Source organism: Palaemon carinicauda, chromosome 3, assembly GCF_036898095.1.
Source record: "Palaemon carinicauda isolate YSFRI2023 chromosome 3, ASM3689809v2, whole genome shotgun sequence".
In the NCBI taxonomy this organism is placed as follows: domain Eukaryota; kingdom Metazoa; phylum Arthropoda; class Malacostraca; order Decapoda; family Palaemonidae; genus Palaemon; species Palaemon carinicauda.
The window spans coordinates 69,541,965-69,565,991 of NC_090727.1; the positions used below are offsets into that span (position 1 = coordinate 69,541,965).

The 24,027-nt window shown below is 39.8% G+C and overlaps 1 long non-coding RNA gene across 6 annotated transcripts in view; it reads left to right on the forward strand.

Annotated features, from left to right (window-relative positions):
- Nucleotides 1-24,027, forward strand: part of LOC137638319 (uncharacterized) — a 1,154,758-nt gene that overhangs the window by 351,459 nt on the left and 779,272 nt on the right. For 5 of the 6 annotated variants that reach the window (XR_011044033.1, XR_011044034.1, XR_011044030.1 and 2 more), the window contains exons 2-3: nt 1,133-1,306; nt 16,510-16,665. This is a non-coding gene — a long non-coding RNA (uncharacterized lncRNA). Of the gene's footprint in view, nt 1-1,132; nt 1,307-16,509; nt 16,666-18,021; nt 18,370-24,027 lie in introns of those variants that run through there. The other variant, XR_011044035.1, reaches the window with a different exon arrangement.

The window sequence follows — 24,027 nt, forward strand, 5'->3', positions numbered from 1 at the left end:
TTTTGCTATCATTATTGGGATAATATTCATGTATTTCTCCTACCCATCTCTCAGCCTATAGGAACCACATTGGTAAATTAATTTTTTAGAAGTTGGGAACAGAAAGTGATTGTCTAGTAACAAGAGCTTTCTTTCAGAGCATGAAAAAAGTATTGGGGACTTTGAAAAGTCTCTTTAGTCTCCACTCATTAGTTCTTAAAGCTCACAACTGGCTCTTTCACATTTCATTTTAGCACAAAACTATTTCCCTGCATGTGGAAGTTCATGATGATGTAACATACAGAAAAGTAAGTCGCTGCCATGTATGATTACCAGTACTCTCTTGAAAGTGTTTACAACACCAGGGAGCAAATTAACTTTTAACTACATGTAACATAGGACAAGGAAAAGGACTACTATCATTAAGGAAATTCAAAATATAGTACATCATTGAAGATTATTTCACATGGGGTTTAGTACGATTAGCACTATGTATGTATTACTCTGTGGTGCATTTCAATAGCTGCCCCTACCTTTTAGCCTTGTATTTTCCTGCATTCCCACTTTTCTTTTTTTTCCTTCCTTTCCAACCTCTCAACTTTTATTTAGAAGAGTGACAGCAAGGTTTTCTCCCACTTGCATCCTGTTGCTAAATGGCCTCTTTAGCCCAAGTTTCGGGCTATAAGCCTTGAATTCCTTACATCAGAATTTAATAAAAAAAAATGCTTGACAACCAAAATAGTAGAGCATTAGAGTGCAGCCTCTTGTTCTTTAGGCAATACAAGCTTTTCTATTTTACTGGAGAAAATTTTGGGTGAAAACTGCTCTGGTAAAAAGATAGTCAACTAGAAATAAGTTTGTGTGCGTGTGTGGGCGGTTGGGCTTCACACACCACCCCACTTGCTCCAAACTAAATATTCATCTTTTCTTTATTAAAAACATCTCTGTTGTTCAACTTCTTCAATGGGGTTTGTTTTGAAATGTTTATTAGTGCGGACTCTTTGTTGATGGTAACTTTGGTGTTGAATTTGAGTGGCTTGAATGGATGATTTTGGTTATTGAATTATGATTAGCTAAGTGCCTGGGAAAAGATTGTGTGGGTACTTTGACACCTGTCACTCGTGATCCTCATTTTACATCTTTATTTTTACAGGGATCAGGAATGTATTCCATCTTTGAACTGCACATGTCTTGATGAAGTAACGATAAAAAAATTGAAAAATTCACGGGGACTGAATTTGGTCATGTCTTGGAGCAACACTGCTAATTTACATGTAAAAAGAACACTTAGCCAGCGCGTTCTTTGGATAACAACAAAGAAGTGAAGGTTTGTATTTTTAGAATTGCTGTATTGCAAAATTTTAAAGATAATTTTGTAATCATCTTGTATATATTAAAAAAAAAATTCAATGTTCCCTTCTCAAACCTACCCTGCTGTTTGTCCCTGTTGTTGAAGGAAAAAGGGATTTTGACGAAGGAAAAATCTATTTCTGGGGAGAGACCTGTGGCGCCCGGTGAAAAGTCCTTCTTGTATACCTTTTCTGATAAAAACCTTCCAATTATACCAGAGAAAGATAAAAGCATGGAATGCTGAGGTTACAACCCTCGCGCGAGCACCTTTTGGGTGTCGTGTATAAAGCAAAGGCGCGTGAAATCCACTATTCACAGGTTGTCTTCCATTTAGTTAATTCCCATCGCCGCACCACCCACGCCACGACGCGAGCGCCATCTGAACAACATCCTTCTGTATTGGCCATGATGGCTTGGAAAGGAAAGGGTGGGATCGTGTAAAATAAGGGGAAGGGTTTCACCGGGCGCCACAGGTCTCTCCCCAGAAATAGATTTTTCCTTCGTCAAAATCCCTTTTCTGGGTCGAACCTGTGGCGCCCGGTGAAAATGTACCAGAGAATGCCTTCCAAGCCCAACAATAACTACTAATTTAATAAGGGGAGAGAAACAACACCATGTAAAGAAAATCATATATAATTAAGGTAAGTAGGCATAAAATATAAACTAGCCACAGGGCATAGTGAGAGTAAGGATAAACAAACATGATAACAAGGAAACCTCTGAGTATCAGAGGAAAACATGCAACAAAACTGACATGGCTAAGAATATCCCAACTTTATAAGAAGGGAAAACAATAATAGTTACAATCATATTAACCTAATATGTAATACACTTAGGGCTAATGAACCACCAAGGAAGCGGCGTCGTGGTGCGAGTGGCGGGTAGGAGGGAGAAGAGAAGAGATGGATGAAAGGAAGAACAAAAGATCAATGGGGAGAGATAAGGCTCCCAGCTGCAACCGTTGGATATTTAAGAGCCTGTAAGTTCTTTAGATAGTGGCGTTTGAAGACCATAGGAGATTTCCAACCCGTGTACTTCTTAAGGTTATCAAAGTCCATATTCTGGAAATAGTTGATGGAGGTAGCTACCGATCGGATATCATGAGCATGGGGAAATGATCCCGGATTGGCTTGTTTAATGAAGTATAGGATCTGTTGCCTAATGCCACGTATGGAAATGGTACCTCCTTGTTCTCTGATAAACAAGGGGCCAGACGATAGGGTAGCAGTCCTGGCTAAAAAGGCCCTGAGAGTGGTGACCGGACATAGAGAAGTATCTTGGAGAAGAGGAATAATCTTCCAAGGGGACCACCTATTTTGGGGGTCCTCGTTCTGGTGAAAGAAGTACCTCACCTGAAGGGAGGAAATCCATGTTCTCTGAGTTTCGTGAGAGAGCTGCTAGTTCTGAGATTCTGGAACCCGAGGCCAAAGCTGTTAGAAATAAAGTCTTCCTAAGAAGAGTGATATAAGAGCAGGATTCGTTGACCGTGTCGGAGGCCAGTTTGAGGACATCATTTAGAGACCAAGAGACCTTTTGAGGACGGACCGAAGGTCGAAGCCTAGCACATGCTTTTGGAATAGATGAGAAATAAGACTCCGCCAGGTTAATGTTAAACCCAACCAGGAAGACTTTCCTCAGAGCTGACTTAATGGTGGTTATAGTGCTAGCTGCTAGGCCTTTGTCAAAAATGGACCTAAAGAAGGAGATGGCTAAATTAGGAGTCATAACCGAATGGTCTGAAGTCCTTAAGAAATCCGCTAGTTTCTTAACCGCCGAATCATATTGGCGAATCGTTGAGTCCCTTTTGTCTGATTCTATAAAGAGGACATTATCTGGGTCGATGTTTGCGTCCCTACGTGCCGCAAACTTCATGAAATCCACAAAGTTAGGGTTTTGGCTATCCTTGAGGAATCTGACACAGTCCGTGTTTGGACCACCTGGGTCAGTTTGGGGAATGGGATCCGGACGGGACGGAGTTTCAACTCGAGGAGGAGAGGAAACCAACTGCTCTTTGGCCAGTGAGGTGCCACTAAAGCTACTGCCCCGTTGAAGGAGCGGAGTTTGTGCAAGACTTTCAGTAGAAGATTCACTGGAGGGAATAAGAAGATCTTCTGCCAATGGTTCCAATCCAGGGTTAATGCGTCCATGGCATAAGCCTGAGGGTCCAGGTTCGGTGTCACATAACACGGGAGTTTGTGATTGAGTCGGGTCGCGAATAGATCTACCTGGAGACCTGGAACCAGCCTGAGTATCCACCGGAAGGAGTGCATGTCCAGGGACCACTCCGATTCCAGTGGGCTCGTCCTGGATAATGCGTCTGCTATCACATTCTGGACTCCTGCTAGGTGAGTTGCTGACAGGAACCAGTCTTTGTCGGCTGCCAAGGTGAAGATAGTGACCAGGATCTGATTCAGGTTGGGTGATTTGGACCCCCCCTGTTGAGGCAGTGGACTACGGCCGTGCTGTCTGAGACTACTCTGATGTGGGTCGACCTCGGAGGGGAGATTCTCTTCAGGGTCAAGACCACCGCCATGGCTTCGAGAACATTGATATGGAACTGTCTCATGGCGGGTGACCAAGAGCCCTGACACATCTGATGTTGGGAGTAACCCCCCCAACCACTCAGAGACGCGTCGGTATGAATTGTCACTTGTGGAGAGGGGAACTGTAGAGGAACCGACTTGGAGAGGTTCCTCCGATCGGACCATGGTTGTAGTCTCATTTTCAAGACAGAGGGGATCTTCGAGGTCTTGTCTCTTAAAGGTATTGTCGCCCTCTTTCTCCAAACTCGATTGATGTCTTTGAGTTTGGCTTTTAATAGGAGATCGGTCAGTGAGGCAAACTGGAGTAGGCCGAGGACTCGTTCTAAAGCTCTTCTGGACACCTGTTTGTGTTTGAGAAAGTTCCTGACCTTGGAAGCTATCTCCCTCACCTTCTTGGGAGGAAGGGAGAGCTTGTGCTTTGAGAGGTCCCAACGGATGCCTAACCATTCGAAGAGGCTTGATGGTTGTAGGCGGGACTTCCGGAGGTTGACTTGGAAGCCCAGTTTGGCGAGAAAATGGAGTACCTTCGACGTAGCTCTTTTGCATTCCTGGTGCGACTGGGCCCAAATGAGCCAATCGTCCAGATAGGCGACGATTTGTATCCCTTGGTGTCTGAGTTGCTCGAGCACCGTCTCCCCCAGTTTCGTGAATACCCTGGGGGCAATGCTGAGACCGAAGGGCATGACTTTGAATGCGAAGGCTCTCTTGCCGAGACGGAAGCCTAGGTAAGGAGAGAAGTTTCGAGCTATTGGGACATGATAATAGGCGTCGGTAAGATCGATAGAGGTGGTGACGGCCCCACGGGGAAGTAAGGTCCGTACCTGAGAGATAGTCAGCATACGGAACTTGTCGCAAAGGATGTAAGAGTTGAGCTTCGACAAGTCCAGAACTACCCTCAACGCCGACGAGTCTTTCTTCGGGACTGTAAACAGGCGGCCTTGGAATTTCAGGGAACGAACCCGCTTGATTGCTCTCTTCTTGAGTAACTCCGCAGTGTACTCTTCCAGGATGGGAGTGGGTCTCTGGAAGAAGGTCACCGGTGGAGGAGGGGATCCCTGTGACCATTTCCAACCCAAGCCCCTTGATATTATGCTGTGAGCCCATGGACTGAAGGTCCAATGATCCCGGAAGTGATAAAGTCTCCCTCCTACCGGCATCACATCATTGGGAGGGAGTGAACTTAGCGCCCCTCCCTCCACGGGAACCCCTTGCTCTGGGCCCGCCGCGTTGGCGGAACTGTCCTCTACCTCTGGAACTCCCTCTTTGGTATCCACGAAAGGAACCGGAGGGTTCGTAGGCAGGGTTGTATGCAGGTGAGGGCATCCAAGAGGGGTTGGGCTGTGTACCAGGGGGAGCAGCGAGGTAGACTACCTGCTGAGGAGGCGCCTGTTGTCGAGAAGTCGAGGCCGCGGAAGGCTGTGGGGACGAGGTACCCCGGGCCGCTTTGTAAGGACTAAACCTCAGCTTCTTCTTGAAGAATGTGTGTCTCTGGGGTTCGAACCTCTTTTTGGCTGAGAGACCCCACCTTACCTGCAAATTCTGGTTTGCCCTCGCTGCGTCCTGAAGAACCTTATCCACCTCGGTCTGAGGGAAGAGGGTCTTACCCCAGCAGGAGGAAGCTATCAGTCTGTTCGGCTCATGCCTGATGGTGGCCTCCGACAGAACGAACTTCCTGCAACTAACCCGTGCTGACCAGAAGTCATGGAGATCTATTTGGTAGGATAGCAGCTGGTTCTTTGTGGCGACTCTGAACAGCGTTTCCTCTGGGTAAAGAGATGCAAGGGACTCCATGGAGGTGATGGATTGGAGGGACCTAGCAAGTCTAGTACGGGTCTCGAACTCAGTTTTGAGAAGACTCTCTATTAATCTGGGAAGCTTCTCAGAGAAAAGAGTAGAGGCACAGTCCGGGTCTAGTTTCCCCACCGTGAAGGTAGAGGCCGCAGCATCCCAGGCTGCCGAGGAACCCGGAATAAGCAAAGAGGTGGGGTCCGTCTCCTTGAGAGCCGGCATGGAAGAGCCTTCTTTGATGGCCTGTATAGTCAGCTCTGTGACTTTGTCTATGAGCGGCAAAGAGATGGAGGCCGCTGTCGTAAAAATAGTGTAGGAACCCTTGTGAGGGGTGAGCTTGGAGTTAATGCACCCCCACTCTGATAGTGTTCTGGCCCAGATAGCCTGGGCCTGCTCTTTTGGAAATATGACCGTTTCCTTCGGTACCTTGTCCATACGGACCAATGCATGTTCCTTTAACCGTACAAAACCATTGAACGGGAATGCTAGGCCCGGGGGATAGAACTCCAGGTCCTCTAGAGGGCGGGTGCCCATGCCCTCCAGAGTTAGGGAGCCATCTACGAATGGAGCATGCAAAGCAAACCGCCAAGGATTGTTTTTATCGAAGGGCGGCAGCTTCGATGCGTCTGGGGCAGAAGGGGGAGGGAACTGAGTTCCGGCGCGGATCAGAGTAGCCATCATATCCTTAATCTCTGTTATTGCACCAGAGTGATGTTGAACTTGATCCCTGACCAATCCTTTGATCAGTTGGATGGGGAGGAGATCAGCCCAGGGTACCTGAAAGTCACCCGTTGGTTTTTTCTTGGATTTGGTAGACTTAGACTTCTTAGGAGTAGTGGTTTTACGAGGAGCCATATGAATATCAGGAGCTGTCGAGGGTCCGGGGACCGGTGACGTTGATACTGGCAAAGCTGAAGTCTTATAAGTTCGAAGTGGCTTCACCTTGGGTCGTACGGAGGCAGAGGGATCCCGAGGAGAAGCCTTAGAGTTATCAAAACCTAGAAAGGAAGAGGTAGAAGAGGGAGTAGGAGAGAAAAGGGTTTCCACCAACTCGGCACCACTTACCTGCACGTCCCTGGGTTCTACGTCTATATCCAGACCAGCCATGTCCATCGGTACGAGGGTTTCGTCCTCCACGGAAATGGTAGCCCTGACTTCTTCAATTAAAGGGGCAGCAAGGTCAGGAGAGACTGCAGCAGTAGTCGAGCCTGGGAAGAGACGGGAGGCCATATCCCCATCGAGGAGATAGGGTGCGCCAGACGGGGCATTCCTGCCAAAGCCCGACACCCACGGACGAAGAGTAGCCCTTGCTGACCGAAGAGAGACATCATCGGCCTGTAAGATTTGCAGTGATTAGTGATGGAGGAGGGGGTTTGCCCTCCCAAATATACTGTGTATATCATATTCATGTCTATATTAGTGTCTGCCAACGAGAAATAAGGAACAAAGGGAAAACCCACTTACATCATCATTCAGCAGAACTGACGACAACTCGTAACAGAACGAGCACAAATCCGGGAACCACACTGGGTATTGGGCCTGTCCCGGTTCCTGGATAAAGGGAATGGAGCAGTGAGCATGAGACCGGCAGAGGTCATGCCCAACGGGGTCGCTGAACGAGGCAGAGCATCCTTCAGCAGTACAACGGGCCTTCTGTAAAAGAAAGGAGACATGAGTCTGGTGATGCTTGAAACTCTGATAAGGGATAAAAACCTATTATTTTAGAGTTCTGGCACTCACTGAATTATCTAAGCACCCATATTGCATTGACCAAACAACTGACTATTAACTTTAAGTTGATACTGCCCCATACCATTGTTGGCACTTTAAAATTCAATTGTCTGTATATTTGTAATGCACCCAATGTCTGTTAATGACATAAGGATAATAAGCTTAAAGTAATCCGCCGACCTCCGAGGGTCGGGGAAGCAGTGACATGCCCTTAAAATAAATACAAACACCAGCCTTAGCTAAAGGCAAGGCAAATATAAGTGTGAAGTGTATGGGCGACCTCCGGTGAAGCCGGAGCTCCGGTGAGGCCGGATCGTAATGAAATGTCCTGAATAAAGGAGCCTTAGCTAATTAGCTAAGGCAACTTTAAGTGTGAAGTGTTTGGGCGACCTCCGGTGACGCCGGAGGATAATGAGATGCCCTGAATAATTCAATTGTGGCTAATAATTCAATTGTGAAAGATAAAAAGCTAAGTCGTAGCTAAAGACTAAAGCTTAGATTATAGTAAAGCGTATTTACGATCTCCGGTGAGGCCGGAGGGAGAAGAAAGGTCCTGAATAATTATTGTGAATAACAACACAGTTGTAATAACCAAGGCTATTGTGGATATGGCCGTGGCCTGAGACCGAAGTAAGGGCCACCGGAGGGTCGTATCTAAACAATATAAAGCCCGTCCCATGTAGTAAACAATATAAATATAACAATAGAACGAAAGTTATTGAGAATCCCTCGTGGCGGAGTATAACTCAAGGCGGAGTGGAAAACGTTCATAACTACTCCCGAGCCGTAACGGGGAGAGGACGAAACACGGACCAAAATAACGCTAACAATTGAAAAGTCACGAAAAATAAATAACTCGTAAGTTATCATCCACCCAGAGGGGGAGAGGTGAGGGAGGGAGAACCCGCTGAACGCACAAAACGGAAAACGGGAAATCCGCTCCCCCACCGGAGCTAAGAAAGAAAACGAGAGAAAGGGGTAACTCGTGACTGCGAACAGAAAACGGGGACCCCAATCTCTCGCTCTCTTGGACACAAAAACAGGACTAAAAATCACAAAACACTATTATAAACGTATAAAATAAAAATGTACATCCATATAACACTACGAACGAAGAATAGCATCCGTTAAAACTTAAAATAAATAGCACAGTCGAGTGACGAACGCCTCGGGCGGTTACTAAACAAAAACAAAGCTAATCGCTATCTCGTTCGTAGGCTGGACTTACTAGCAAAAAGTACCATGAGCATAAATACACAAAAAAAAATAAAAAATAATAACGGTTCTAAAGGCATAAGGCCAGGGACTTAACCAAGAACCTAAGTGACAGAGTACTAAACGGGCAGATAAAGATGAATTCCCAAACAAGTGAACAAACAATGGCCGCCATGAAAGGCCAGACGGGAATAATAAAACAGACTATACTGGATATAAAACAAAAGCCCGGTACAATAAAATACTGTCAAAACAAACTATGGTACTTAACATTGGAATGTGTGAAGATGGAGCTTCGGACATGACAAAATAAATCCACGATAGATAAAAAAGACCGAGAGCACAACAAAACCATTCAACACTTTGAATTCCAAAAAGAAGGATGTTGTTCAGATGGCGCTCGCGTCGTGGCGTGGGTGGTGCGGCGATGGGGATGTGTCTAGGGCCTCTGTATCGGCCCATCCCTTTGGCGAAGGAATTAACTAAATGGAAGACAACCTGTGAATAGTGGATTTCACGCGCCTTTGCTTTATACACGACACCCAAAAGGTGCTCGCGCGAGGGTTGTAACCTCAGCATTCCATGCTTTTATCTTTCTCTGGTATAATTGGAAGGTTTTTATCAGAAAAGGTATACAAGAAGGACTTTTCACCGGGCGCCACAGGTTCGACCCAGAAAAGGGTATTCTAAATGTCAAGCGAGTGAGTGAGGGTTGATTTTCTCTCTCCATCACTAATTTTCCACAAGTTAATTACCTTGTTACTAAGCTTCATTGATAGCTACAACTTGCACCTAAAGGGTTTACTGTACATTATATCCATATAAAACACTTAGTTTCCCTGTACAGTATAGGGTAAATGTAAAATATCTGAAAATTGCAGTCTCCTTTTTTATAGTAGGTTGTATGTACAGTACTATACTATTACTAGCTGCTTCCATCATTTGCAAAATATTATAACACTAACTGTTCTGTTTGTGTGATATACAATACTGTTGTCTTCAGAATGGCAGGTGCCTTGTTAAAATCTATTCAGTGTAGTAAAATGTATTGTGCGTAACAAGAGGTCTGTGTAGTATTTTGTTTGTTCCTAGTCTCACATTGGCTAGTATCGAGTCATTGAATTTCCAGTTAAATTCCACCGAGATCAAAATTGGCAGTTACTACTTGAGGAGAATAGATACCTGTAGTGTTATTTATAACTTTTAAATACTATCTCAAATGTTTCTTTCAACTGATCATGTAATCCTATGTGTGTTATCTCCAGTTTGATATTTTAAGCAAGAAGGGTCTTGCTCACACTCAGGAGGAAGACTGATTGTTGTTGGTCATCTGGTTTCTATTTACAGTATACAGATTAATTGGGTGTAATTCGTACCTCTGAGGTGGCCATTGATGAGCTAAGCCACACAAAGGGTTGATTATGGAGCAGAACAAACTCCCTCCTCATCTAGCTGTTATTTTTCTTGCTTTTTAGTCTTGGGTTAAATGCTGATGTACCTGAGCTACTCACTGTTTGGTGCATCTGCTCGCCAAATTGGATGGAGTTGGTTGTGATGATTTTGTCGTAGACAGCATTTTTTTGTATGGTTAATTTTACTTAATCATGGAGTGGGGCTAAAGTATGAGACTAGCTAAATAATAGTTCTGGGTTTGCTGGAGTCCCATTTTATACCCTAATATGAATTGTCTGTTCACCTTAAGCAATGCTTTGTAAGCACTGTATTTTCATAGGTCTTTTGCAGCTTCCTTTCAGCAACTAGTTGCACTCGCTTTGTAGCCATCAACTATATTCCATTCCTGCTTCCTATCTTTCATCTTTCAGAACTCAACTCTCACTGTCAAGTGACCATAGATATTAAACAAATTTTAGCCGATTGTCATGAATTTTAATCTTCACAAGAGAATACATTTACTCGGACAAACCTTTTAAGAGATATTACTGGGGGAAAATTGCAATACCCTGAACTTAAAAGTACTTTATACAAATGTCTGATTGATACCCTGCTTCTCATAAGTCTTGCTATGAATGTGGATGTCATGTAATTCGGGTAATTAAAGTTTGTGGCAGGCATAACAACTTCTATTTGTTTGATTTACCGGAATCCAGATATGGATGAATCTATCTTAGACTGTCTTCTTGCCATTATGGCTAAGATACAAGATGGTGATAGAAAAGCCTCTTTATTTTTGTTGATTTCAATGCTCACCATAGGGAGTGATTGTTCTGTTTCTCCTGTTGATTGCTATGACTTAAGAGCTTTGGACTTTGCCTCTGAATCAGAAAGTGAGCAAATCATAAGTGAAGCTACTCGCAGGACTGGTATCTGCTTGGACCTCGTATACTCACTCCCCTGGCGTAATAACAAGTAAGGTTTGTTTTCCAGTTGGGACATCTGATCAAGCCTTAAATTCATTAGTAGTGAAGACTGAGCAGCCTGTCCCTGATGTGTCATACTAGTGTCAGATTATATAAAATCTCAAGCAGACTGGAATGGCATTTTGAGTGAATGGCATTTTGAGTGATCTTTTGGGCTGTAATTAAGTCACAATTGTAAAAGTGTTGATCCTGTTGCTCCTTTGAATGAGAATCTAGTCTGCATAATTGATAGGCGAATCCCTTCTTGTGTGCTAAGTTACCGAGTGAAAGACAAGCCCTGGTTCAATTAAGATTGTAGACGTGCTTATTTGGAGAAACAGGAGGCCTGTCATCTTTTGAAGGGTAACAGATCAGATTTGACTTGGAATAACTATACTCGGCTTTGAGCTCTTGTTCAGTTTATGCTTCAGCTGAAAACTAATACAATTTAACCATAAAACTTTCTGGTACAACTCAGGAACATAATTGGTGGGTTACCCTTGAATCTGCACTCTTTGGTGACAACGCAACAGTTCCTCCTTTACTTGAATCGTATGGTGCTGTCATTCACTGTCCAAAGGAAAAGGCAACACCTTTTTCACTGTTCAACACTCAACAGAGTAATGAGAGACTTTATCTTCCTCATTCCTGTTTTTCTGAGGATAAATTTAACTAGTTTAGCTTTTTGATATTGTGAAATTAAGCTATCGTGATGGATCTTGATGCTTATGGAGGTGTGGACCCAAATGGTGTTTTTCCTTTGTTTTTGTTTTTTATAAAGACTGTAGATTTCTTAGCTCCAAAGTAATGTTATTTTGCAAGATAGCAAGAGGAGGAGCTTTTAGCACTTGTTGGAGAATTTGTAATTTTACTCCATTTATGTAAATGTTTGTTGTAGCTCAAGTTCAACTGATTACTGCCCAATTTCCATAACTCCCATATCTAAATTTTTTAACATCTTTTGGCAAAATGTCTAAATAGGTTTGCAGAAGGCAATCATCTGTTCCCTTGTTTGCAGTTTGGCTTTCGTAAAGGCCTTGGAGTATGTGATACCCTTCTTACAATCTCTAAACGCTATACAGAAATCTTTGATTGTTGTCAGGAAGTTCATATGATTGGCCTTGATTTTAGTGTTGCCTTTGACCATGTTAATCATGAGGCCCTTTTTTTCAAACTCATTTGAGTGGGTGGGTCATAGCATCATTACTGAATTCCAAGTACAGTAATAGGTCACGAATGGCTCTGCTGAAATTTGTCACCAGCCACCCATTGAGATACTACCACTGAAGAGTTATCGGGTCCTTTGACTGGCCTGATAGTACTACATTGGATACTCCTGTTTAAGACTCAATTTTTCTTTTGCCTACATGTACACCAAATAGTCTGGCCTATTCTTTAGTCTCCTCTTTAATTATACACCTGTCACGGGTAATATAACCCAAAAAATTCTTCATTCATGGCATTAAATATTGCACTGTAATTAATCTGCAGCCACCGTCCACTTGGAGAGGGTAGAAGACACAATCTATGATAAGAAGCTCTTCTATGAGAAGAGCCACTCCAAAATCAAACTACTGTACAGTATTGTTCTCTATTCTTGGGTAGTGCCATAAGCCTCTGTTTCATGGTCTTCCACTGGCATAGATTTTGTCCCTTGGTCTTCATTGTCTTGGGTTAGAGTACTCTTGCTCGAGGGTTCACTCAAGCATACTATTCTTTTTCCTTATTTCCTTTCCTCACTGGGCTACTTTTCCTGTTGGAGCCCTTGGGCTTATCTTTTCTAACTAGGTTTTAGCTTGACTAGTAATAATAACTTCATGACACCGTAACTGGAGATTAAGCCACTTGGTCGTTTCACTACCATCTTTTGAAATGAAAATTACCATTAGATACCTTTCAACTTTATTCTTCGATAGTTACCGCAATAAATAGTTGAATTTTTTTCCCTGAGCATGTTTACTTAGGTTTTATCACTTGTATGAAGTCGCTTGATGGTTTTTTCACCACTTACTATCAATTTTAGCATGTTCATAATGTTTCAGACTTGCATAGCAAAGAATTTTTATTATTCAGCCTACGGCCCAACACTTTTCAATTTTTCTCATCTGTTTTATAATTTTTTAGGTCTAGGTCTATCATAATTCCCTTTCATTTCATATAAATGTTATCGCATCATATATTTAATAGACAATCTAAGTCGATCTAAGGTTTAAGTTTTAGACTAAACAGTCTTGAAGTTCTTGTATACTCTAGATGTTCAACCTACGTTGTTGAGACTGATTGGGAATGTTTAGGTTAGTGTTTTATTACCTCTTTGTCCTTGTGTTTAAAATTTTAGCACGTGTCGTGGCGATAGGATTGATAGAAACCTTGCCTTTCATTCAATGTCTGGGTTTTTATCCTAATTATTATTACTAGCTAAGATACAACCCTAGTTGGAAAAGCATGATGCTATAAGCCCAAGGGCTCCAAGTGAAATAATCGGACATTGAAATCTATCTAGTACGGTATATTAACATTTTATTACAATTTCATCAGATACCAACCTCATTTGAATTAGTAAGGGTTTGGAATATAGTAAGTCTTGAACCTGTAAACACACATCAAAGGAATTGGGATTTAACCGACAAGGATGTGATCGTTAACTTTATATTCATTGGTCCCTTTTTCTGCATTTTAATTTGATGTACATGTACCATACATTGTTTTTAAATGTAATAGCATGATTAGGGGAGAGATGGCGTCCTCCCTCTTCAAGGAAGTGTTTTTCATACGTACCTTAGGTAAACTTTTCCCCCCTTCTGCCACTGGAGCCTCTGCACTCGCACTCTGCACTCTCATAATTTTTCTTGAATACATGTCAGGAATGGAATGGCAACTCATTTGTTATTGGCATAGCAAAGGTATTGTACTTTCTTACTCATCGGTTTTATTAAACAGAGTTACGACTGTATAATTTGCTTGGATTTGGGACAGTATTATTTTCTGTTGACCTTTACTCCTATTACAGTAGGTAGTACTTGTTTAAATTTTGCTTGTGTGGCCTTCTTTGTTACAAAATTAGCTCATTAGTCAGACCTTAGAAGTCATTAATTGGTACAAAGATTGGCAATAAGCCATATACACCCTAATTAAAACTATATATTATCTCCTTGTCATTCAGATAAACCAATTTTAAGTGTGGCTTCTCGTAATCAGCTAATTTTGTGGATTTATAAGTATTAGAGGAAAGCAGAACTTTGCACCAATTGTGGTGAAGAGCTTGAGCTTGGTTACTCTTCTTCTTGTTATTGTTTTCTAAAATTGTCACTACTTTTATTCTAAAATTCTTAGGGCCTCTGTAATAATGCCTATTACAACAAACATTAAGCTGCCTATGCTTAGGTCTCATATCTCAGTCCTAAAGTAGTGTCTTGGGTGAAAACCCACATATTTGCTTCTGGCTTTCACCTCAATAAGACTTACCAGTATGCATGATAGTTTAACTCTTAATTGCCTCATCTATGACTTCTGATTAAATTATTTATGGCAATTCCAGCATAGAGGGCAACACCATGATATTCATGGTATGTTGTCTAATACCTACGAACGTCATCAGTTTTGCCATAAACACCACTATTTCTGCATAAAGTGGCAACTCTGGAATAAATGGCAACAGTTGTGCCATGAAAGCCAACAACTCCAGTGAAAGCTCTGCACATCTATTTTTGGATAGCGTTTATAAAGCTGGAGGATTTGGAATTTTTGACGTTAGTTAGTGTGCAAGTTTTTATAAAGTATTCATAGTCTTCTAATGATGTACTTGCCAGTCCTAATATATGCAATATTTCTGGTGAAATTTATTATGGCAGCAAGCAGTGATGAGCAACCTGTATAAAAAGGAACTCCTTGAAAATTTGGTTCATACGTCAATGGCTGCTTCTCAACCTACAGTTTCCGCAGTTGCTTCTTTCAGTAAAGGTTGAGGAAGGAGGAGGATTTTGTTTATCATCTCTTATTTAATAAGATGGATCCTGTAGAACATAATTTTAAGATTACATGATTTTAGTGAATTCTTAATGTCATAAGATATGTCGTTAAAAGATGGGTATTAAATGACCTCCCAGGTCCCATTGACGTATTGGCCTTAAATTATAAATCCAATACAATCTAAAATAATTTGTGTAGGCCAATAGCACCTTTTTGATTTTGAGGTCTAATTTAGAATAATATTGTAGCCGCAACTTGAAGGACCTTAAATTGTTTAAACTTGTCAGTTTTAACTTTAATGGGTTTTTTTTTCTTGACCACTTAGAAAAAAAGCACACTGCTGATAAATGTTGGATAACTAATGCTAAATGTAAAGTACACTTATATAAGGCTAGAAATACAAGGAATTACTGATAAATTGAAGACATACCGGTACTTTTATATTAATCTGTCATTTTATAGTTTAAAATTTAAATGCCAAATTTAAATTGTTCTTGATTTGTTTCAAAATGCCTAGGTTACCTTTGAAGCCATATTTCACATGAGTACACATATGCTTCTGTCTACCTTTTGGAATTTAGCTTAATTTATAAAGCTTAGTGTTGAGAGATTACTTGAAAGGTATTAAAGGGTGCAGGTTAGCATTACTTTTTCAAATATGGTTAGGTTTTTTATTAAAAAATCAAATATAAATTATATGAAATACTTTGTCTTCATTTTAATAAAAGCTGATTTTTTATTTTAATTTCCAAATCTTGTATAATTAACTCCAACTTCTAAATAATTTTTAGATAACTAGGCTCTACATTTTACTACCAGAATTTTATACTAAATGTAATTTAATTAATTTTACTAGAAAGGAATGAAGCAGTTTTAAATAAAATGTTACATGTTTCCTGTGTTTTGACTGCAATTTTCTTGGGTAATTAACAATATTAAATGAACTAACGTAACCTGTCATTGGAGATGCAGACGAGGAATAGCTGCTTTTATTCTTTATTCTAGTAAATGGGGTTCTTACATAGGTGTCAAAACACTTTTACACCTGATCTTAGACATTTAAATTGCTGCCACACAGCTATCAAATTGCTTTTCTATAAACTCCCCATCTGTATCATAGCACACAACAGGGTTGTGGTGGCCGATGTGGTAACATCTCTGACTGCCAGACTAGGGTTAGAGTCCAGCTCAAAATCGTTAGTTCCTTTTCTTGGTGTAACCTCACCATCCTTGTGAGCTAAGGAAGGGGGTTTGGGGGACCCTATATTTTTATCTGCCGAGTCATCAGCAGCCATTGCCTGGTCCTCCTTGGTCCTAACTTAGGTAGAAAGGGGCTTGGTGACCATGTGTGTACATGGTCAGTCTCTAGGGCATTGTCTCTTGCTGTCTAATTAGTATTGTCAGACCCGATCAAATCATGTAACACATTTTTGTTAATATAACTCGGGTTGTATAATGTGCTGTAGGTTGTAATTTACTTTTATGTAAGTTAAAAAAAAAAGATAAAATATTGATAAATTAGTTGTATTTGAGCATAAATATTCCTGGTAAAACTAAAAAAAAAAGTTTTATTTCAGGTTGAAGAACTACTAGGTCTGGCCTTTGAAAATACACTACTTCAGTCATGGACAATGCAGGATAAAGTCTTGTAGTAACCTAAAAAGCCCACAATGACCAAGATATCTTGATAGAGCAAACTTGAACAATAGAATATTTTCAACCAAGTTCATTTGGTAAGTGTATAAAATCTGTTTTCACTCGCTCAGAGGCAAGTTGCCATTGCTCACTCATGGGTAATGAAAATATTTTAGAAAAATTAAAACATCTTAGATAAATGATTTCACTTACAGAAAAATCTATGCAATGAAAATCTAGAATTAGTGGTGTAATGAAAGAATTTCTATTGAAATTAGCTTTAAATTATTTAGTAAGATTTTATTTGACCCTGTAGATAATAATACTTACACGATTGTAGTGTATTCATAATGCCCTAAGATGGACGAGGGCCAATAGCTGATGGGTGCTAAATAGCATACCAGATCCCTTTGATGTAGTGGTCTTAAATTATAAATTCAATAAGGAAAAAATAATTTGGCCAATACAAGCCCTTTGCTTTTATGGTCTATTTTAGAATATTGTAAAGCTTAATTTGAAAAACCTTAAATAATCTAAACCTGTTTTTTTGACCCCTTCGAAAAAATGCAATTTAAATTTAAGATTAGCTTTCCATTTACCTGGAAAGTGCAGTTATATAAAGCTAGAAATAATGCAGGATAATTTGAGGACCTACTTTATAATAATACTGTCAATTTACAGTGTTAAAAACTTTAATGCCAAATTTAGATTATATATTTGCTGCAAAATGCATAGGTTAACTAATGTTGAATGCAAAGTACAGTTTTATAAAACCAGAAATAACAAGGAATTTAAATGCCAAATTTAGAATGTAATATTTGTTGCAAAATGCATAGGTTATCTTTGAAGCCATTTTTATAATAAGAGCACAAAAGCATTCCTGTCTACCTTTTGGAATTTAGCATATTACTTCGAGGGTATAGGTTATTTTTAAAATGAAAATATACATGTATTGTCGTAAGCTGCTGTTTAGCTTTAGTTTCAAATATGAAGGCAAATTTGCCTTCATTTTACCGACCAGAGTGTTTTTCTTAATTTCCAAATCTTGTAAAATTAACCCTTTAACTTTATAACATGTATACTAAGGCTATCCAAAGGCTATCCGTATTTTACTCAGTTTGTACTAAAACCATTAATTAATTTAATATAAAATGAACGAATCGGTTTGAAGTAACATACAGTATTGCATGTTTTAATCTTCTAGGGCAATTAACTAAGAAACTAAATATAGTTGTTGAGGCATACAAGTAAATAGCTTTACTAGTTCTTTTATTCTAAATTAGCAAATGGGTTCTACAAACTCCTTATAGTCTAATAAGGAGTATCTTGATACAATATCATGGACAGGATTTAGATTTTATTAGGTTGTATAATTCACGTTTTCATAAAATGAAAAGTTATGGTACGAGCATGAAAATTTCTGGTGAAATTAGCTTTTCTTTTTTTTTTCTCAGGTTGTAATGCCAGTTGGCTTGGCCTTCCAAAGTCAGTACAAATTGATAATGAAGATACAGTACACTGAAGATGCAGTACAAATGGATAATAACTACGTTAAAAGGTAATAAACGGCTCGCTACAAGTTGCTACATTATTCGTGATGAAGCTGACTTGTGCAACGGAATGTTAAACTCTGTAAGATATGATGGTTATTTGGTAAGTGAATGCTGTTATCACTCGGAGGCAAGTTAATGATCACTCTTGGAGAATTAGAAAAAAAATAGATTTTCACTTTGAGAATTCCTGGTTAATAACTTTGCAATGGTTGACAAGAAATAGTGAATAAATGAGAGGTTTTATTGAAGACAATTTTATTAAATTTAATTTCCTATGTTACATCTTGTGCACAGTTTTGTGGGAATTTAAGTCTGGTGTTTGGTTGAAGTTTCTTTTTTTTTGGGGGGAAGGGGGGGGGTGGTATCCTCTCTCAAAACAGGTTCCGTCAAAATATTATTTTCTTGAGACTTTCCAATGTACTTTCATGAGTCTCATTAATGATGGAGAACTAATAATTTCTTCCCACTACCCCTGGGCTTTTCTGTATTTAATTCTCTGATGACTAAGTCTCACTTCAATGATGGTGAGGCTGTCTTGGTAATCCCTTTGGTGGAGAAAATTTTCCTCCAGTTTCTGCTTTCTTTGATTCAGTGGTTTTCTTCTGTTTCTAGTACTTTCACCTGTTTTTTTCTCTTAGTGTTAGAATATCTTCTCATCTGACCTTCTTTCCTATGGTGTAGAATTTCTTCTCAGCTCACCTTCTTTCCCACCACATCATGGTGAAGAGAACTTATCCCTCAAACAGGCTCTTCTGTCTCTTCACCTTTGTCTCTGGTGATACTTTTCTGCCTTAAACTCCATCTCTGCCTTAAAGGTGGTTCTTCTTCCTTTTGGTTGTTTTATCTGATCAATATCCATTCCACATGTGTAACAGTTAACTTAAGTGATTAGTTTCTTCTCATGGTAACCTGTGGTGCTATGGAAATTGCCCTTCTCTATTCTTTGGTGACTATTCTGTATAAATTTTCAGGCAAGCAAGCTTTTTTTCTTTGATAGTGGAGATTGAACTTGTGTAGTAGAAGACTTTTATTGGCCACTTCCTTCATTATTTCGTATCACCAAACTTCTTTTTACGCTATGCTTGCTTGGTGATAGAGGCTTCTCTATCTTGTCAACAGTACTCCGTTTAATCCATCGTTGTCTAATCTTCCATGTGTGTTTTGTGATGATGGTTTGTTTCCTCATTACACAATCTGAAAAATAAGTGTTCTATTTAATATAAAAATTAAGGTTGCTACTGTAGTGTTATGTAAAATTTTACTGATTTAATAAAATAACCAACCATTCGTAATATTTTAATTTCATTTATAAATTACCTCTGAAATTTATTCCTCATATTTCTGTTGATAAATGATAAATTTGTTTTATACTGGAAATTAAGATTGGTTCTATACTGGAAATTAATTTGGTTCTATACTGGAAATTAATTAAGATTGGTTTTGTAACTGGTTCAATAAATGCAATGTTACTTCCCCCACAAAATATGATTGCACTATACTTGCCATCTTGTCGCAAAGTAAAATCATTAATTACAAATTTGGAGCTCAAGATAGCTTCTAATAAACCATCACTCTCTAAACCACCAGGTCCTTTTTCTAACTTCAAGGTCTGAAAACATCAATAAACAAAAGAGCACAAAATAAGCACAAAGAAAATAATTGGTGTAGGTGTCAAGGAATGAGTCTTGTATCAAATCATAAGCCACCTCATGTAACCTAAAAGACTTGTGTCAAAGGAAGTGGACAGCCTCCATGTGGTTTTGGATGAAGCACCCTCTATTGATTCTTAGTATATTGGTCCTGTGAACCCTAATCTCCCTGGTACACTCCAACAGATGCTCTTCAAGATCTTGTAATCCATTCCTCTCAAGCCAAGTCATGCTGCTGTTCAGAAGGTACCCTGAACTTTGGGTGATGATACAGATCTAAAGAAATTCGATAAAAGTTCAACCTTAATTATAGAGCAATAGGGTCACAAGCTTGTCTACACTACATCCTGTATAGACCTTCTATTTGGTAGTGTCTGTTGTCTGCCTAACTAATCCACCTCCGAACCGTATAATAGTACTTCCGTTATCCGCAACAGGGATTCCGAACTGATTTCCCATTCCTTGCCTCCTAATGTAGGTCAGTCCTGTCATGTTCTCAAATAATTGCATGCATCTCCATTACCTGAGTCCCAGGCCTAAAGAGCCTTGAGCACCACCAATAGTTAAAAGCAATTGATATGTAATACAGATTCTCAACTCGACAATCTCCCTCGCATATTAATAATGTCTATCTCCCTCGCATATTAATAATGTCTATACTGTAGTCGCTTCTCAATCTTCCTGGGAAGCATCCATGAAAAGAGAGATGGCCAGAAATAGTACTTCTGACATTCCTATAGCAAACATTCCTTTAGCAAAATAAGGATCGTCCCACAAATTCATCAGTTGTAGTTAGTTCTGCATCACTGTAACACAAATCGTGCCTACATTGGAAGTTTCATCCTGATGGTGACCAAGAAATAACTAGAAATTCCTCATATTTAAGCGACCAGTCCGGAACAAATTTCTCCAGAGATCCATGCTCCAAGGTAACCTCATCCACATCCGAACTGTTGATTCTTTTATCTTGAAATTCTCAAATTAATAAGTGATTGAACACTAATTTTTGGTGGAATAGCTTATTGTAACATGCTATTATCATCCCAAAACATAGAATCCTTTGAGCAGGAAGCAGAAGACAAAAATCTCGATATTGTTGACTAAGGTCATTCAAAATTATCCAGTAATCCAGGTACAAAATAACCTCAAGGCCCAGGAACCTCAGCCATATCGTAATAGTAGCCATCACTCTGGTGAACAATTGAAGGCTGTCCAGATATCAAAACGCAGACCCTTGAACTAATATATCTTTGATACGTTCATAAAGTTTTATTGAATCCGGATGCAGTGGAATATGAAATTAAATTCAATTTCATCAAATACATCTAATCATATCATTATTCCCAGGAAAGTTGAGGGAGATAACATTGAAAACTTTGTGAGAACTAAATATCCTATTCATAATAAAGAAACCTAGAACCTTTTGACACCTTTGGAACTAGGAGTAACCAGTTGTAAAATCCTTGTGGGGATTCAAAGACTATACAGTACTCTATCACTTTCTGTGCTATAACTTTATAATCTCGAATTTCAAAAGATGAGCTTTGACCGGATTATTTAAATAACTTGGAAAAGGAGTGGTTCCTTTAACACAGAAGGATTGGGGGAAAGAGGAATTTGATAGCCCCTCTTACCACAATAGGACACAGGGTTAGGGTGAAAGTTCCCCAAACCTGATATAGTGAGAAAACCTACCCGCTACCAGGAACCTCATGTTAAGGACCATTGTTTGGATTTTCCATAAGACTGATCCTATTGCCACATCAACCAGTCCTTCTGGTGGCGCTTACACTCTAACAAAAGTCTATCTGTTTCAAAAAGACTCCTTGGAGGAACAGGAACAGCAACTACTGCATAGCAGGGAGAACATTAAGGCCTTAACAAAATCAACCCCAATAGCATCACTGAGACCACCTAAGTTATCTCATTATCAATCTATTCAATATGGAATCCATTATAGAAGTAAATTTCTGCTCATCGGACACCCACCCAACCATAGAGGAGCCTAGTTATTCCTCTGTTCTCCAAAATAAGTCACAAACACTGCAGAAGCCTCCAGAGACCCATCTGCAGATGCTCCCTCAAAAGAGGTTAATCATTTAATGCAGAAGCCTCCAGAGACCCATCGGAAGTTGCTCTCTCAAAAGAGGTTATTCATCTAATATAAGATTATGATTCACCTACAACTTTTCTTTCGAGTTTCAAAAGAAAGCTCCAACCATACTCTCTACTGTATTTTCTATTGTCAATGAACTTGAAAAGCCTGTATTCATAACTTCCTTTTGTCTACATTAATAATAGATTCAAAAGAATATATTTTGGAGCAATAACAAGGTTAGGCAACATAAGTTTTATAAATTAAAGAAAACTTTTGCAATAGATATCTCGACAACATACACTAGCAAAAACTGAAAAGAATAAACAAATTAATGCCCCTAGACCTCCACTCCACAATCCATCAAGAAGCAAGGCGAAAACTGAAATCCTGCAAAAGCTTCGCAACAGTGGATGTACCAGAACCAATCCGGCAGCTACTCACAGGCTAAAAAGGTGGCAAGTAAGTGACCGTTGGCCATCCAATGAGTTCCTCACCAGGAATGACTGACCCTGGGTAAAAGTGGGCAAAACTGGAGATAAATACCACAAAAGGGAATTAGCCACCAACCCTAAATGCCGCTGTGAGGCAACACCACAAACAATGGAACACATTCTACAAGGGTGCCCACTGGGCCCTCATTGCTCAGATCAAGACCTGAGAGAGGCAAAAGACAATGCGCCCGTATGGCTTAAACATTGGCGCGATAAGATATGATGATGAATGTGCAGGAGTCAGAATTGGTAGGGTTCTTTTCTACATGTGACAAACTTTTCATTTTTAAGAAAAGTACAGTAAATAACTCATCTGAGATTATCTCTTCCTCCGTAACAGACTCGCTTCCAGGATAATGTTCTGTGTACCAACAGACTTCTCAGCACAACATACGTTAACATGGATTCAAAACAGGGTAGGTTATGCTTGGATCACTGACTTTACCCAAAGGTTCGCGGGCCTCTTTAGATTGCACAAAAAGCAGAGAAAGCTTATAAACTCATTACTATCAACCTCCATTATTATTATTCCTAGGTAAGCTAAATTACAGCTCTGGTTGGAAAAGCAGGATTCTGTATGCTCATGGGCTCCAACTGGGAAAAATAGCACAGTGAGGGAAGGAAATAAATAACCTATATAAAAAGTAAAGAATAAAGAATATAAAGTATCTTAAGATCAGTAAAAATATTACTATGGATCTGTCATATATAAACTATGAAGAGAGACTTATGCTAGCTTGTTCAATGAAAAATTCGCTGCAAGTTTGAATTGCTGAAGTTCCACTGATTCGATTGCCTGATTAGGAATATCATTTCACAATCTGGTCACAGTTATAATAAATCTTGAATACTGTGTATTGAGCCTTATGATGGAGAGGGCAAGACTTAGAATAAATTGCATAACTAGTACATGTACTACGTAAAAGATAGTACAGTCTAGGAATATCTATACGCAAAGGATGGTCAGAAAATGAAAAATCTTGCGTAACATTCATAAAGAACTAACCGAATGAGTGTGCAGTGGCCCAAGATTAATATCCAGATCAAGAATAAGAAAAGTTTTTGTCCAACAAATTAAGATGAGAGTCAGCAGCTAAAGACTTGACAGGAGAACATTACTTGAAGCAGGGTAGAATGAAAGAAAGAAAAAAAATGATATTTTAATTATAAAATAAATTTTTGAATATACTTACCCGGTGAATATATAATAGCTGCTGCTCAGCGGCTCGACAGAAAACACACTCAAAAACTCGCGAGCGATCGCTATGAAGGTTGCGGGTGTGCCCACCAGCGCCAACTATCGGCCAGATACCACTCTTGCATGTAAACAAACCCTTCAATTCTTCTCGTCCCGCTGCGTCTCTATTGGGAGGAAGGGAGGGCCTTTAATTTATATATTCACCGGGTAAGTATATTCAAAAATTTATTTTATAATTAAAATATCATTTTTAAATATTTAACTTAGCCGGTGAATATATAATAGCTGATTCACACCCAAGGCAGTGGGTAGAGACCAGAGTTAATTAAGTTTACAGCGTATAAGCTAAGAGTTTTTGACAGTTATCAATATAACAAAACCAAAATATATAGGTACCTGGTAAGGAAGTTGACTTAGACGATTACTCTGCCTTGTAAGTCTGTCTTCCTCACGAAGCCCAGCGATCCTCTT